Below are 15432 nucleotides of genomic sequence, written 5' to 3'. Positions count from 1 at the left end.
CTGTAATTTTCACATGATATGACAAATAATTCACAGTACTTTTATGTTGTCATTAACTGTCACATTTCTTGAGTAAAATATGAGCAGTGTCACTTGAAAGTCAGAAAGCTGCTTCTAAATTTCTCAATTTCATTAGCAATTGATTCAAATCCCTTCCATAAAAGAGTCTGGATTGACATATGAATTGCTGTGGTTCCACGGTTTAGTGATTAATTAAGCAGGCTATCAGGCTCACATACAGCTATTTATTAATCTTAAAAGTCTTGCTTCATTATACAAAGCTTCCTAATTATTACATGTAATTACTGTATTTATCTTTTCTTCATTTTGAAAAAAGTTAATTGGTGGGAAAAAAAACCCTCTAAGAAGCTGTTTCTGATCAGCAAAGCCATAACATCAATAACAGTAATGTATGGGCAGACCCGAAGCGGTGTCAGAACTCTTTGACAAAATGGACTCTGAAAGGAACCGTCAACATAAAATAAAAGTACCTATTTCTTTAAAAAATTGAAAATTATGTCAGCATAGGATGTCCAATGTTTCCGATGAGTCCAATGATGCATTTTATGCACTAAAGTGTGTGCTTTGTGCTTGGCTGTATATCCTTAATGTTATCATATATATTTTGAATGTAAGCAAACAAACATAAACACCCTTCTGTTGTCCTTGCCAGTAAAGAAAACTGGGGGGTGCATTGACTTATGCTTAACCACACAAAAGCCATGGATAGAAAACAATGTACAACAAAGTAGCTTGATGATTTGATAGAGACTCACTGACTTGAAACTAAAGTTATCTTCTAAGTCTTTGATTAATATTGTCTTTGTGTTTTTTTGAAGAAGGAATCAATACATGTAGTTCATCTGCACCTGAATTCTTCCAGCTTTCCTTATCTTAAAAGAATGCCAGAATCTCATGTTTCTACCAGTGATTTAGGTAAAAAAGAGTGAAGCAAATAATACTTACAGGTTAGTCTGGAAGACATGATAGCTGATTTCTTGGAAAAGGCAACATGGAAGGCTCTCTTCCAGGCTAGATCCAATGATTAAGTTGCAATAGAAGTGGTTGTTCTGATAAATTTGAGCAATTTCCTGTACATCGATTTGTGATGAGAAGAAAAGAAAATCCCCTAAGTTTTTTTTACTTGAAGAATCATTTTTTGTATGTAGCTTAGTAATTGGGAAATATTGTTAGAAAACAAGGTGATAGAAGATAAGCTCTTAGCTAGTGGCCATGAGCTGTGAATGAATGATGCTAGAGCACTAGCACTTTAGGAAAATGGGGTTTTATCTGAACATTAAGAATTATTTCAGTTTTACCCTTCACTCCTCATCTTATATGTCATAAGGCTATCCAGGCTTAGAACCTTGTGTATCTTAAGATACCTGACTGAATGAGATGTTGAAAACAGTGCCCTGCCATGGTAACACCAACCATTTCTCTCCATTCAAGGAATACACAACCATCCAGCCATCAGCTAATAGTTTGTGTTATTGACAGATGTGTCTTATTGACTTCCTTGTTTAACCTAATGAATAATGAAATGCCTTTCACAATATTTGAGAAAGTAATATTTCTTCCACCATGCAATCAATTTTTGTCAGATCACAGTCATCAGTATTTCCACCTTTATTCCAAGTATCTTGGCAAGATACTGTCACAAAGTATCTTAGCGCTTCATTGCGTGGTATAGTGTCCTGAACACCCTTTATGCCATCTCCTTGGAGAAAAAGATGTGCAAAAATCACAGATTTTGAAAGATTATTTGTCAGATCACAAGCCAGGAAGGTGTTTGCAGCAGCAGCATCTAGAAACAAAAATACAAATGTCTAAGGTTTTTCCCATTGATTAACTACTTCAAGTGCTGTACTAAGATCAAAGATGGTTATGATTACATTTTCCTTTCCATGGAGAAGAATAAATCCTTCACAAACATAGACTGTCCCAAAATCTTTTGATAAGAGCCATTCTTGAAAGGCAGAACATTTGTTCCTATATTTGCATTTGTAGTTCTTTCTTAGTGGCCTCTGGGGTCATTCTTAATATGTGAAAAGTTCTCTTTGTGCTAAGAAAATTCATTGGTATAAGGTCCGCTCTTTATTTGAAATATACAAGTTCATAAAACGAGTTCTGGCTTAGAAAACGTTTGTTAGGTTTATATTCTGAGCTTTTTGGTTTCTTGGAACTTCCTAGTCCTTTATTGCAACGATGACAATTCTCGAGAGCTGTAGTTTAGTATTACTTCGCAAACTCATCTTGCAGTGAGTAAGCTCTGCAACTTCTCACAGTATGAGCCTGTAAGGTAGCACTGCCTTCATTGCTTGACTTTCACAGGTGCTTGATTCCATTACATAGAATTAATTATCTTATTGGGACAAAAGAAATGGTTCCTTTATCTTCTGCATTCAGCCCAATATACAGGCAGTCGATTGTTACATAAACGAGGAAGCAGAATGCAGGAACTTTTTCTTCCTTGATCCCAAACAACCTGCCATTCTCTTGCACTACACACACTTCTTTGGTTTGTGAAAATACAGCCTTAGATTGTCAACATGAAATAACCAGTTATAAATATATAATTAGTAGTATTCATTATTGTAAAATTCTTTAGGGGTTAATCTTATGCATTTATGTGTGAGATATATACATATTTATTTTATGCATTCACATGTTGTGATTCTATACACTGAGGTGAGACAGGGAAAGACAAGAATACATAATAGTATGTAATATGTTGAAGTGGATTACATGGAGTTCAGTTAAATAAATACTAAAATTTAAGACTGCAGAAGAGATTCGCTGTGAAACTGCTGGTAGGCAGTGTTTTGTCTGCTGTATCCATATGGCATTACCTGCACTTCAAATTAAAGACTGAGTGAATATGGGCTTATTGTATAGCATTAAATTGAAACATATTTCAAAATGATAGCTCAGCATAACTGCAGAACACCTATATGGCATCAGAATGGTGATTTAGCTAAGAGGGATGCTGCATGCAGCCAAAATAATACTTAATGATGTTGAAATTAGCAGTGTAATCAGCTTTTTTTTTTTTTTTTTTTTAAGACATACTCCTGAAAGAGACCCTGAAGGCTATAATAGACTATTTAGGTTTAGCTTTTCTTTTGCTTGCCTATCTACTAAAATTTGCCTTGGTCCTGTTGGATGTTTTTATGTTTGGAAGAAGCTTTTCCTGAATGCTAATTTTGTTAGACTTCAAAAGTAAAGGCATTTTTGAAGCCTTTTCTCTCTGCCTAATAGGAACTTGGTGTTAACTCAAGCTGTTTCCTTTTCATTTTGATAAAAAATGTGAGATATAATGAACGTTTATCAGTCGTCTTGATGTAGTCCTTTCAGAATTGCTATTCAAGAGCTAAGGATTCAACATTGTCTTAAAAGACTCCTCCCTAATCAAAGCAAATTATTAGGTTATGCCAGAAGTGTAAACCTTTGTGTGACATTTTTTTTTTACCTGGAATGTTGATCATTTGTCCTTTTGAAAAAACTTGGTCCTTTTCCAGGATGCTGCTGTATTGGCAGGGAGGGAAGTATCTACAAGCAATACACACAGCTGTTAGGGTTTTAGGCAAAACAGTTGTATTTAGAGATCAATTTTAAAAATCAGATCTGAAAATCAATAAAAACTGCATTCTACATCTTTAAAGCCTACCTCAAACTTTTTCTGATAGGCTTAATGGGTCACCCTCATTAGAACTTAATATTCAGAAGGCAAGGGAAAGGGATATCTTTCCCATTTAAATCGATCAGTAGAGTTGTACAATAGGCAGGTTCTAGGTCTTCTTTGAGGTGGCATGGTTCTGCTCTAGTAAATTTAAAGGACTTCATCATACTCCAGTTTAGCAAACTAATGAATAAGCTCTCTTGATTTACTCACTGAGTATCTTCTTGGAGGTTTAGTTCCTATGTTTCAGTAGACTGCATTGATTTGGAACCACCAGATTTCTGCTGCAATATTAAAGCCAGTAGTTGCATAACTACTGTTGTGTGGAAAGACTAGGTCATGACAGCTAAGCACTAATCTTTTAGAACTCCATACTTCATAAATTATCTCCAAACACTAACAACCGAAACTTCACGATGGGTCTGCTGAGAAGAGGCAAAGTCTGTGAAAACAGCAAGATGAAGTCTTCCAATAAGCTTCCTTACTCTATCGTGGTATTTCTGCCCTTCATACAATCTTGCTGTGACTACAGTTTAAAATTACATTTAAAAAGCACTGGTGAAGCATTTGATATGATTAGGTACAAAGTGTGAACTTTAAGGCTAGGCTGACAAAAAGATAACTTGACACTACGCACAAAGTGAGACAAACTGCAAGAAGACCAGCTGCTGCCTTGCATCTGAATGAGGCTATAAGATGAGAAAGATTATTCTTCCTGCAATCAAGTTGTGAACTTGTCTTGACTGAGCATGAATTGCAAATTTTTTTTTTTGTTTTCTCCCAAATGTATAAAAAGTGTGTGGGTTGTTTTGAGGCATGAGTCAGCTCTTGTATTGATTGTATGTTTCACTTGCCATGTCTCAGCTGTCATAAAGTTCTGCTCTACTGTAGAATAGTCCTAGAAAACTATTGTTTTGCCACGTATTCATGGTGATGTTTCATGTCCCCTGATGCCCTTTTAAAACATCAGCAGCTGTATGATGTGCCGGTTTTTGTGCCACTGTAAAAACTGGTGAGAATGGAAAATAGGCCACTAGGTGTTGTTTGTGATGAGATATATTAGATGATCAGACTGTTAGAAGCTGTATTTATACACTTAAAATCAGATTGGGCAAAGAAGGCTGATCAGTTTTCATTTTGCTGTTAGCACTCAAGTAGATAGCCAATTTTTCCAAGCTCAATAATTGTGGATTTTGCCAGTATTTGATAGATATATGTTCCATCATGCTTCTCAAAAGCTGTATTTCCCTTTCGTGAATCTTCTCAACTCCACTCCCTTGTACTTCTGATGAGGCAAAACCATACACTATGTCATATGAAGGCATCCTATTGCGCAGCACAAAGAAGCCTCAGCTCTTCCAAATAACTTGTTTAGGCTTTTATTATTTCTATATTAATAGCATTTCATTTAGTAGTCATAGAAAACAAGAATTTCCTAAAGATGTTTCTGTTGAAGGCAACTGGGAAAATACAAATCTGTTCGCAGTTAGGTGGAGCTCCTGGAGAGTAAAAATACAAGCAATAATTCCTCTGAATATTTTGTTGAAAACATAACTTTTCTGGCACACTTAAAGCATTTGTTTAGCTAAGTGAGTTGGGTTTTTTGTTTGCTTGGTTGTTGTTCTTTTTAAGTAGAACATATAAATAAATTATTGTTTGTGGCTCTATCAGACCTGCCATAACTACCACTGCAGCAGGAAATCAGTTTAGGCAGCCACAGGGAACAGATTTAGATCTCCTTGTGTCTTTTCATAGCATACAGTATCATTGCACAGCAATAAAAAATTATTGCTTTACAGAGCTTTATTTTTGCCTCTTTGTTCAAAATTACGTTCTTTGTAGTCCCCAATTTTTTTGATTCCCTCAGTACACTTGATATTTTCCCTTAGCTACATTCTTCCCTTATGTAAATTAACAGTATCAGCTGTATTTAATTGCAAAGCTTATGTAGAACAGAATCTGGACTTTAGTTCAGCTCATACGTTTATGACACTGCTCCTTGAGGTGCTTTTCACATGTACTTAGAGTGAATGCATTGTCGTTTTTCTTTCAGCACATTATGCATTCTTTAGTCTTTTCCTGCATTTGGTTATTTAAACCCAAGCTAAGACCATGCCAACAGGCATCCAGAAAGTAAAGAGGAGTGCCCTTCCTAAGCAGCAGTTGTGCTGTGGGAGTGGGATACAACTCAGAGCCCTGGGTGATGGGGGCAGGTGACAATGTATTTGGGGTTTAGCAGAACATCCACAGCTGTGGCTACAGTGTGGGGAAGCACACATGAATCCTCACCTTCAAGTAACTCTTCTACGTACGCTACCTTTGCCTCTTCAAAGCAGAGGGCCTGAAAATACTCATGTTACAATAACTTTTCAGATTACTAAGGGTCTGCTGTAACTCCTCTTGAAATCAAGTGTTGATATAAACCTTCTTTAAGCATTCTAATAAGCATTCCTGTCTTGACTTCTCTCCCTCTCTCATGTCACAGTGAACAACTAAGAGGCATATCAAAGTTAAGATCAAGTTTGGATTGTTTTAAGCCATGTTTTTGTTACTACTTTGCTTACATGCTTTTGAGAAATTGTAATATTTTCAATGTTTTCTTATTCCATCCCTTTGTAAGACTCCTTCCAAAGTTATTAAATCATATTCTGTATCTGGTGAGGATTGTGGGTGAGTTCTATTTCTTTAACTGTATGTCTAAATAATATTATGTGATTTATTAATTGAAATGCCTCCTTAGTACATTGATCTGCTTCCTGTGCAATTTATCCATTTTTGCTTTTTGTTGTGCGTTTTGTTATTGAATTGCCTCTTCTGAATGAGTCAGGACAGCTTTAAACAAAGGGCTACGGTGTTTTCTTCTCTCTTTCAAACTATCTTTTTAAGAATACTTTCAATACCTTCTAATATTCTGAATTTCTTAAGAGCAAACTTGCTTGGATTAAATCCTTGTAGTTTTACAAACACATTTTGACAGAATTTAGAATTTTTTTGTCATGAGAGAATATATTTGGTCATTTTTTGTCTATGCTCAGCACAATCTAGAGAACACACATCTTATTATTTTTTTGATAGGCCTTTTACATCTTCTGTTGGGATGTAGCAGCCTTTAGAATTTTTCTATGTATTCGACCACACCTTTCAGCAAGGAAAGGAAAAGAGCCTTTGCTGATAGTGCACCTCACAGTTCATCACAGAAAATGTTATTTATTGATTGTGCTGACAGTAGCAGTAAATAGAGGTCTGTTTTACATCACTGATGAGAATGTGTATCTCTTAACTCTTGATGCACAGTGACTTCAAGTAACTTCTCCTTATCCCCTTCCACCTTTTAAACGAAACACCTTTTTCTGTTTCATTATATGAACATGAATTAATACAGAGAGGAAATATGAAAAGTAATTTCCTGCGTATTTTTTCAACATGCAAGTCTTTTTAACTGCTTAGTAGAAACTAACTACAAATTCCATTTAATCTGTGAACCTGTTGTAGATTGCTTTATTCACTCAATTGACTGTAACAGTTAAGACAATTACCGCCTGTGATCTAAATATATGTTTATATTGGAACGCAAAAAGTATTTAATTATTAATGTCTTCTTATAAATCCAGCTCTCACTTAGATGACAATCAGTTCACTTTATGACAACCAGAACGTGTTGCAGTTCTTGCTTGTGTTTGATCATTGTGTGCAAGTTGCAGACTCATTTAAAATGTCATTGAACCAGGCACACAGGTTTGCATTAACCTTGCATTTTCCTAGGTAGATCACATGTGCATGGTAGATGTAAAATCATACATTAAAATATTCATGGCAAGTTTGTGAAAAGGACTATGAAATATTGCATTTTAATCAAGAGGGGAAAAAAACACCCAAACATTTACTCTGCAGTAGCTGGAGTAACAGTTCATTAGTGTGATTTCTCAAAGCTGTGGAGAACCCATTGTAATTTATTCAAACAGACAAACAGAATTGTTGGAGGTTTTTGATACAGTAGGACAAACAAGTGGTGTCTATCCTCAGTCTTGTTTCATCTTTACTTTCTATCAAATGCATTTTCAAGGCTAGGTCAATTTTATGGTACTATAATTTGAATTTCTGGATGTCTGCCATGTTAATATACTGATTAAATCAAGTAGAGCTAGTATGATTTACAGGACATTTCATGGCCCCATTTTCTGATATGTTTGCTTATTGTAAAATAAAAGAAAGAGACTGGGATACTCCATATTTCTTATAGTGGTTGGATGTCTCTCCCGTTGGCAGTAGGTCGATGCAATGGTGTTATGAGGCTCTACCAACATATCTGGAGCTCTCCATGGTCAAAAGTGACACAGGAAGAAAGAGGGTGCACTGATTAGACCACCATGCTCATGCCTAATTGAGTATTCTTTTTCAAGCACAAACAGCTAATAAACATAAGGTGAGTCTTGAAGGTCCTAATATGTGCTGGATCTTGATATTCCACTTCCATTACGTTTGGAAGTTTGTTTCTGCTGTAATAATGAATCCATTCTTTACTATTTTTCCCTAAAGATTTGCTACTTTTTTCTTTATTACAACTCCTGTAATTGCTCATATTTAGAAAGACACTGTAACTTAGGTGCAACATTTTGTGTTCTGTGGTGAGAAAACCCACTGCCCCTTCCCCTCTAATGAATGCCAGAATTATCACAAAGCTATGCCTCATAAATAATGTATATAGCCCAATTAAATGAAATTCCTGTATTAGTTCTTATGGAAAGTATCTGGTGGGAATGACAATCTCGTAGGCAATGGCACTATGTTTTGACAACTGAAGTTAACCGCATGTAGCTACTTGTAACATTTTGAATCCTATGAATTTATACCTTCTGTTTTCAAGCAAAGATAATAATTCTAATTCTAAATTATGAGTGTCTGAATTTATTTCTTTGCATTCTCTGGGGCTGAAATTAACTTGCCAAATTTCAGTGAAGCGCAGTGGGCCTGACTAATATTGGATTCTCTTAGGAGGCGGAAGTAGAGCCCAAGCATAAGTATGCCTGTGAAAAGACATCTTGATTTGATATCTCCATTTCAATAAAAGTAATATCTTGAAAACTGTAGGCTTTTAAAAGTTTTGCTGCAGTCATGGTAGATGGGGAAAGCTATTCCTCTGTGAACATGACTGCATCACTGTTTGAGAAATGTTAAAGGTATATAAAGCTGTGTCAGCTGGAAGACTGAAGTGAACACAAGTGCTGAGACACTCAGTTGACTTCAGCCTTGCCAGCTCTTCTCCACAAACACTACAGAAAGAAATTCCTGCCGTCATGGGACTTCCAGTCCTGAGCAGGTAAGTCTGTTCAGCACTTAACTGTTCAGATCCCCAAGCTGCTAGGAACCTACAGCTATGCTCTTCATGAGCTTAAAATCGATAATCCACAAAATCAATTTGTTCTCTCGAGAAGACATCTTGAGATGAAAAGCTGAAATTCAGCTTGCTTATAGTTATTAAACCTCATATGGTGCTTTTTAGAACAGCCAATGGACAGAATAGTCTAGGGTGGGATTTTCAAAAGTGCTTAAGGAATTTAGGAGCATAACTGACACTAAAAGTCTATAGGATTTACCCTGTTACACGCTTTTGGCACTTGATTAAAAAAATCCAATTTCAGCAGATAGTCCTCTGGACTGTCACTGGAACTTCAGTTCTGTTGATTCAGCTATGACCTGCTGTTGTGGACCTGCTGTTTCAGCTCTCTCTCAGACTTTCATCCTATACTGGCCTATTTAGGAAGGCATTTTCAACGACCTCTGGGAGTTCTGTCATGCAATGGAGTTCCCATAATTCCCTACATCTTTCTTTTGACGAGATCAGCTTTGGATTGCACAGTTCTGTAAAGTGAAGGCTGCATCTTAAAATAGGTTCATGATGGATGTAATGTAGACCTGGGCTTTGATTATGACATCTGAATAAAATAATTCCAACAACAATATTGCCTTTCATCATGAGATTAGGATGCTTTCATTAGTCTGTGAACGTGGAGACTTTTCTTTTATAGAATTATTTTAATTGCAGCTAATGATTTTTTTATTCCAACATTTTTTGAACGTGGAGTCCCATTGCCATACTAAGAATGCTCTATGGATTCATAGTCATACAAGGAATAAATCTCACTTGAGCATTAACAAAAAAGCAAACACATAATGGAATATAGAGTGTTCTAACTCTGGTTCATAATCTTGAATTAGGCTCTGAGATTATTTACAGAACCTAGTTATCATCTGACCAAAAGCACCATAAACTACTGTCAAGTTACCTAAGTCAAAGAGCAAAAAATGGAAAAGAAAACAAACAAAATCAACATTGGCACTTTCTTCCTTCAAAGTAAAGAAGATACCTGGCATCATACAACACTCAAACAAGGCAGGAAAGAGCCCTTAGCAGCCACATCCCTTTAATTCCTGCTGGCCAAGCTACACAGGACTAGTTGCACATAATGTCAGGCTAACGAATCATCAGTGATTAGCATTATTGAGGTGGAATGTGCTTCATTGAAATATTCAGTGTCTCATATCAATGTCACACCCCACAGCATTAATGGGATCAAGAAGCAACAATGAGTTTCCATGACAATGCAATAGATGCACACAGCGGCACCTCCCTGGGTAAACAGTAATCCTTCAGAAAAACAAGAAGGTCATTACAGCAACTTGTCAAATCAATGCAGAGAGTGTCTGAGCCGATTAAGGCATCTTCTCTCAGCTCTGACATGGTGTCAATAGTACTGGGCCACTAGTACTCAGTCAGATGACTGAAGTGAAATGCCCATCAGTCAGGGAGCTGAGGTGGACTAATGATTCCCTGTGCTGCCTATTAGAACTACATGACAACTCAATCCTGTTTGCTTAAAAAAAAAAAAAAAAAAGTGACCTTGTTGCTTTGTTTGAAGCTGAATTAAATTGACAACAGCAGCTAATCTTTACCTAGGGCGATTAACAGAATTAAAGTAAAACAACAAAGGCACACAAGGTTTCATGGTTTATATTCTTAGTTTGATAACGCTTGCAATCTACTGGGGTCTTTACAATCAAGTACAAAGTAAATATGTATTCCAAGCCAAGCGACATTTGAATGGATCTGAATTAATCTATTTTCGATAGGAGACTATTTTAAGGGAGTAAATGTGCAGAGACAAAGTATAGACTATATACAGTAATAATCAACCAGTGGGTTAAAAAACAAAAGTGAAGGAAATGTTCAAAGGACAATGCTATTCTATACTTTGCCAGCCTAAATGTGTGGGTGGTATCCAGATACGGAAAGGATAGATTCAATACAAGCACTACTTTAAAGATGCTTTACATCTGTAGCTGTTAATATGAATACATAGTGTCATAGTGCATCCTCCAAAATATATATATATATAAAAATATATATATAGAGAGAGGGACATAGGATGTACCTTATTATTTTATAGCTATCATGAAAATGTTTAACAAATAGTCGCTATAAACCAAACATGTATAAGCATGTAGGTATATGTGCTTTTTACCTGAGGCCATTCTGAACTGATGAGCTTGATGAAAGCCTTCACGTCCACATCATGTTTCTCAGCAGTTGATCAGTTTACATTACTGACCTATTCAATCAAGAAGAAGACAGAAGTTATGAGGAGGAAAGAATAAGCCTGGGCAGAATGTTTTGTCTATGTTAAAGAGAAAATCTAAGCTGTTACCAAAACTGAGAGGTTATCTTCCTTCCATTCATGAACATAGTGCCTTAAAGATGTACTTTTACCCACAACATTGGCTACAGAGTTAAGCTGAACTTAACTGGTTAGATTTCTGAGAAATAATGCACCACACCAATGAGAATGAATTAGGAAAAAGGATGAAGAAATACACAGCTGCCCAAATTCTTTTCATGAAAGCCTCAAAACCCAGCCGTAAGAGTTAATTGATATTGATGGACTGCAAAATAAATCCTCATTTGAAGAGCACAATTTATTTTCTTTCAGATGATGTGAATGAGAACAGGATAGGGTTCAAATATACAGAAAATCTACCATACAGATATGATACAAAGCCTGTACAAAACCTGCTGCAGAGTAACAAGCATGATGAGGACAAAGGGGATTTATGTTTACCAAGAAATAAGTCATTGGAAGGACTAAATGGCTCAAGGGACTGATACTGAGTTTGAAAGCTTTTCACCTCTTAGTATCAAACTCAAATCTAGCCCCAAGCTGTAGCAATTGAAGGTCATTATCATCCAGTGGCTGTTCAATACTGTGAAAACAGGCCACTTCTCTCTGGACAGGAGTCACATTTCAAAGACAGCAGCATTTCTGGGGTTCATTAGAACCCATAATTTTGGTTTCAGCATGGAGCACTTCATCAACTGCTGAGCATCACACCCTCCAGAGGCTGACAGATCTGACAGGGAAAGTTTGCAGCGCTGCCGCAATGCTGGCTGAGCTGCATGTGACAGAAGACTTATCTCTGTCTCAAATCTAGCAGGCTTTGAACTGTAACCGCACAAGTTAGAAAATAGAGAATACATTTAAATATTTCAGCAATTGATTCTTGTTTTATTCAATAGGCAGGGAAAATTTTAAACAGTTGCTCACTGACACAAGCCCAAATAGGAAAAGACAACATTTTAAGAGTGAATTCCCACTACTGTTTGCAATGAGACCAAGCCTTGGACAGGAACCGTACAGCATCTTAGACTTCCTTCTGCAATTCTCATTCTGGGCTCCAAACAGTTTATTAGTGGTATATTGTACGTAGTCACATGTGCAGGGCTTACTTTAATTCTTTCAACATTAGCCTACGTATTGGGTCTTTCTCTATACCAGTTGCCAATTGCACTCAAACACTGGGTTAGTTCACATTGCACAAAACGTCCTTATCAGTGCTTATTATTTTATACAATTGGGTAAAGCACACACACATCAGTAAGCCTGTGAAGTTTGCTTTCAGGCAAAGTAAAAACCTGTTATTCAAGGAGAGATGTATCACCGTAGCATGAAATTTCTATTGATATAAATGATAATAATACGTAATCATTTTAATATATATTACATAAATTCTTTGTATAAAAGATCCTCTGGTCAAAATCATAGACATTTCCAGATATCCAGACCATGGTGTTCCAGCATGCTCTGCTGGAGCTTGACAAAGTACAGCTAATGCTGTTCCCTCTGTCTCAGGTGGCACCTTGTGTAATAGGTACCAGATCTATACAACCAAACAGCAAGAATTAAAAAGTATTAAGGTCTTTCACTGGGGAATGATTTAATTGTTGGTTGTTAATCAACCTGACCATGTTTCACTAATCTTGAATTACTTTCTAATTTGACAGTATGTGCATGCATGAGAAAGAACACTGGGAAAAGGCAGGATTTTATATATTAATTCAGAAACGTGGCTAAGAGCAGACTCATTTTATAAGATGATTGAAATTCCTCTTCAAGTTAGCCAAAAAATAATGATGTAAAATGATCTATTTCTACATGGAAATTAAAGCTGACATAATGGCAGACCACTCTAAAAGGGAAGACAAATAAATAAATAAATAAATAAATAAATAAATAAATAAATAATTAAAAAAGCTAAACAAAATAGATTTCCAACAACTGAAAAAACAAAGCTGATTTTCTTAAGATAAAGGTGATATTTTCCCATTAACCATTAGATCCTAGAAGGCAGACACTTTTATTTGTAATACTACATGGATCTTGAAAGATAATAAATTAGAGGCATTTCTTTCAGGTTTCTAGCAAATGCAGAAAACATCAAAAATTGAGTCATTTCCTGATTGTTAGGCATGAACTCCTCTGGGTAGTTCATAATCATCAGTGATGACAATTACTGTCTCTATTAGGAGACAATATCTTAATTTTAATTCAAACAGTGCCTTCATCAACTAGAAGGATTAGTGAGAGAAGGAACATACCTCTCCTGGCATTTCTGTAGGTCACGATTATTGCTGTTATCCCAAGGAAAATTTGCTGAAGAATCTTGTGAACGGTATGTCTACTGGCATGATGCTTTGCATATGCTTGTTTAAAGTTCTTGTCCAAGCAATGCTGCTATTTAAAAAACAGACAAACCAATTAACTAACAAACAAACAAAGACCCCCCTCCCATAAACCTCACACTTAAAAAAAAAGAAAATCACTAGTAATAATTCCTCCAAGCCAGAACTGATATTTTAAGGGTGACATCCTGTCTTACCAAAAGCAAAGGTCAGAGAGACTAAAACCTTGGACTTCTGTTGCCTAAATCTAGAATTAGTTGTTCAGTATAATGCTGAAGACTTTAATTTGGAAGGCAGAAATTGGGGATATTATGCTTTCTTCATTATCTTGAACTGATTTCTTCAAAATCTTGAACTGATTTTAGAGGTTTAAATACTCTTAGCAAAACTCATTTTGAATATGCTATTGCCTCAGAACCTCCAGATCTCAGCTTTTATTTCAGACTTGACAGTTTGTACCTTGAAGTCACAGAACACGTTCCCTAAACAATAGTTTTCTTTACACACACGTATAGAAGTGCATGTGTGTAAACATTTAATAACTCCTTTTAGCAGAATCATCTATAATGAAAGCAAATGGACTTTAGCAACAAGTAGAATATATATTTTTTAAAAGAAACATTATTTTTTAATTGTAGAATATCTTTTTAGGAAGCTTGTAAATCAAAGAGAAAACTAACAAGACAAAGAGGTAGTCTAAAGTCATAAAATCATAAGGATTAAAGCAAACAAAGCATAATATACATTAGGTTAAAAAAGAAAGATTTGTTACTTCTCTGAAAGAGGATGGAAAAGCCATACCTGATGTATTCTGACATCCTTAGTACAACCTAACTTAGCCTGTCAACATGCTGATGTAGCTACAGAAAGGTAATAAACAACAAATAAAGGCATAACACAAAGAAATCTCCTATGAAGATCAAAGTATATCTCAATCCTTCACAGCTTCCAGCTTTGTTCAGTAGAGAAACTCCATCAGCTATTGGAACGGATCAAGAACTGTGGTATGATTTTACGGGTTAATCTGTGCTCTGTTTTCCTTACCAACACTGCTGCTCGCTGACTGCCCATGCAACAATAAGTAAAGAGATATCTCAATAATTAGCTGTTCTTATTAAAATGCTATGAGCTGCGTGGTCTGACATCCAAAGTGGGACTCAGCAGTAGAACAATAATGTTGACATTCCACATAGTGCCAAGCTTCTTCCTGAAAGTGTGGCTAATGCTCCTGAGACATTTCAATGCTATTGGGGATGGCAGGGGAGGTGTGTGTACAGTTGCAACTATTTTGCTAATTCTGCTTCACAGAAAAATAGGAGTCCCAGGGAATTACTGACAAATGCATTGTAGCTGTTACATGTGTGTAGTAGGGGCATAGTTCTGATAATAAAAAGAACTAAAAATGAAGTCATTAAGGTCATAAGAACTTTCTGAATATGTCAGCTTAAGATGTTGTCGTACAAATTTTTCTCTCTGTAATAAATCCTCATATGCTCCCATAGGATGTGATGTAACAGACAATAGTGTTCATGTCCATGAAATCATATAACCCAATGGGAATCATAACAGAGAACTTGTTAAGCATCAGCAGGGTTTTGAATGACTGTAATTAAGTAACCTACTTCTCCCCTTGCGTTCCACCTCAACAGCTGAGGTCAGCCGCAGCGCTTGAGTCCCTAAATATAAATGTCAGGGCATGTTGCAGGAAATCTCAGCAAAAAGCCCTTCACCTCTGGAA

The 15432-nt window shown here is 36.2% G+C and overlaps 1 long non-coding RNA gene across 1 annotated transcript; it reads right to left on the bottom strand.

Moving 5' to 3' along the window:
• Positions 1–1628: 1628 nt before the first annotated feature.
• On the bottom strand, positions 1629–13997 carry LOC128852723 (uncharacterized). The gene is made up of 4 exons (XR_008450733.1): positions 13611–13997; positions 11203–11289; positions 3473–3552; positions 1629–1807 (listed from the first exon to the last, which is right to left on the bottom strand). It is a non-coding gene; the product is annotated as an uncharacterized LOC128852723 (long non-coding RNA).
• Positions 13998–15432: the final 1435 nt, after the last annotated feature.

The sequence above is a fragment of the Cuculus canorus genome, chromosome 7 (assembly GCF_017976375.1).
Source record: "Cuculus canorus isolate bCucCan1 chromosome 7, bCucCan1.pri, whole genome shotgun sequence".
NCBI classification, from domain to species: Eukaryota; Metazoa; Chordata; class Aves; order Cuculiformes; family Cuculidae; genus Cuculus; species Cuculus canorus.
Note: the sequence above shows the minus strand (reverse complement) of the source record. Positions and strands in the feature narration are given on the sequence as shown.